This window comes from Amblyomma mixtum, chromosome 8 (genome assembly GCF_055824585.1).
Source record: "Amblyomma mixtum isolate Tamu chromosome 8, ASM5582458v1, whole genome shotgun sequence".
Classification (NCBI taxonomy): Eukaryota; Metazoa; Arthropoda; class Arachnida; order Ixodida; family Ixodidae; genus Amblyomma; species Amblyomma mixtum.
The window spans coordinates 86392547-86395240 of NC_143019.1; the positions used below are offsets into that span (position 1 = coordinate 86392547).

General features: G+C 48.1%; 1 pseudogene; it reads left to right on the forward strand.

Annotated features, from left to right (window-relative positions):
• The first annotated feature begins 310 nt into the window (after window positions 1-310).
• LOC149333337 (uncharacterized) lies at window positions 311-1677 on the forward strand (annotated as a pseudogene).
• Window positions 1678-2694: the final 1017 nt, after the last annotated feature.

Genomic DNA, 2694 nt, shown 5'->3' on the forward strand with positions numbered 1-2694 from the left:
TTGTTTATTCCCTTCCGGTGGAATGTGGGAAGAAGTACATAGGCCAGACAGGCATATGCACCAACGAAAGGCTGAAAGAACACAAAATTAACGTCGAACAAGCAAGCAGGCATATTGGAATTCATGTAAGGGATTGCCCATAAAAAACTTTCTCGGCTGAGTATGCACAGTGCAATGTGATAGAAAGGCACACCGATCAGCTCCTTCGCGAGATAATTGAAGCAGCCGAGATAATGAAGCTTGGAGACGACTGTAGCAGCAAGCCATCTGTACTTTTGACAACATAAGAACTGGAGCTGTTGGACGCGCGATGACTCTGTGGGGAAGTGACGACACGGGCGGCAGAAGTCACGTATCTGTGTCACGTGCTATGTCACGTGCTATGTCACGTGCTGGGTGTAGGCAGTATATGAGGCAATGTTTACATCGAAATAAACTTGTTGTAAGTCAGCGCTCGTGGTGTCTTCTTATTCTATGTGTCCTGTCGATGTTTTTTGCGCTGTCACTTCGAGATGGATCACCAACAAGCCCAAGCTGCAGTTCTGGCTGATTACGTGTGTTCTCTTGGAAGCTTGGAGAGCTTGGAAGCTCTCTATGAATGCGTGCACTGGGAGTCATTACGAGTGTACTCACGACTACCCCTAACATTGCCGTGACAGTGGTTGCACTACTTCGTGCCGGTTCTGATACATCATGCACACCGCCAACCGCAAGCAGCAGTGGATATCCTGAAAGAGGACAAGCCGATGGGGCGCCAATCCACCTCCTCTTCCCAAGGTAAATTTGTGACCTCTGTTCTACGTCGACACACCCGCGGCTGACACCATATATGACATGCGCCAGAAAGACACACAACCATATGTGACATGCCCAGCTTCTCCGGCGAGCCGAGCGGCTACGAAGGATGTGTCTCAATCATACAATGTTGTCAAGAATATGCTTTTGGCTCTCATTTTTACTTTATTACTGCGATCACGAAAGCACCCGGCAACTGTTCGTACGACGACCGGTTTGCATTGTGCGTCGTTTAATGTTTGGAGGGGCGGCGATGAAAACAATATACATAGCTTGCACGGACGTCACATCCGGTTGCCACGAAATGCCAGTCGGCCATGCTGCCGAACCACCACCAGACCGCCTCCAGCTTACCGCCGCGTCTGTTAGCTCGCATCGTGTTCGTTCTCGTCCATCCGTAGCTTCAATACGGTATTGTGCGCCACTCTTGGCTGATCAAACCTTAGCTACAACTCCAGACGAAAGAAGGATCCGATTAACGCGAACTTCCCCATTTGTAAGATAATCGTAGACACGCAAGTGCGAGCGCTCCAAGACCCAGTACGAATCGGCGCGGGCTGTGGCTGGCTCTCATTAAGTGCGACGATTTCCACCTCGACAACCCCAATTTACTTGTGTGCGGAGCGCACTTTGACCTGTAGGGGGCTTGTGCCGTGAACTAAATGTTAGCGAAAACTTAAGAAGTAAGGAGTACGCCCTGAAGTAAATGTTACTGCTTTGATCGGCTCCATCCGATACGTTTGACAACACAAACCCAGACTAGGTCCCGCGTCGCTGCATCTTGGCTAAAGCACTAGGCAAGCCGGTTCAAATAGGCACGAACGCGGCCAGCAACGATGGCAGAGAACGCGACGTACCGAGACCGAGCTTTTAGTCTCTTAGGCCCATCGCAGAAAGGCTTGTCATCGACATGCTGGAGATATCCTTGTGTGCCTACAATTATTTGAATGCTTTCATTTCTTCCAATATCACAAAGCTGGAAGAGTACACGATATCCCTGTGGTTCACTTGAGGGAAAGCAACGCCCATCGTCGGCCTGATTAACAGTCGCAGAGGGTAAGGACCCATATCATCGCAGATTTTTACTTTGTCTGCGTAGTGCAAGCGCGCTCGTCGAATAACTTCAGAGAACTAGCCTGCACTGAATGGCTCACGCGTCTGTAGCAGGCGTCGCGCCCGAAATGGTAAGAAATCAATTTTTTAGCATTTTTCATCGAATTCGCACACTTGCTAAGAGGTGAGCGCGTAAGTATAGGCATTGTCCAAGCCTCCTTGTGAAGTAAACACACAACTCTGTCACTGTTGTTCCCAAGAGCGCATTTTGTACGTCAAATAATTACGGCTAGTAAAGTGTTTATGATTGTTCATTGATGTCTGAACCCCTCACTAGCCTACGGCGAAGGGGTCCAGAGTCATGAGCAGATCTGTGTTGTTTTGATATCAAGTATAAAGAATTACCATTTAAACATTTTACAAAAGTAAAAGGTTACGGCAAGCTCTGGCATAAGTCAAAAGCCGCCTGGCGAAAAAAAAAAATTCCGGACACAATTTGCAGTATTCCGTGCACAGGCTGCGATCATGCGTACATGTGTGGAAGTGGAAACTTCAGAGACTGAACAGCACCGCAGCCAAATTAAGGTTATTGAACTATTGTGAAGTGCACTTTCCGAGCAATGTGCTATCAAAAAGTTGGGCAGGATCGTAGGACCTGCCCTACAGTCCAAGGAAAGTAGGACTGTAGCAAGGCCACAGGAGTCGACGAATATTACTTTTTCATGAGATTATCATTTGCATGCCTTAAAGCGAGACCCCACTCTGTCTTTCGCCTGCTTATATAGATGTGCAACAGAGCGATGCCAGTATTGCACAATACACCACTCCTGCTTCTTGTGATCTTCT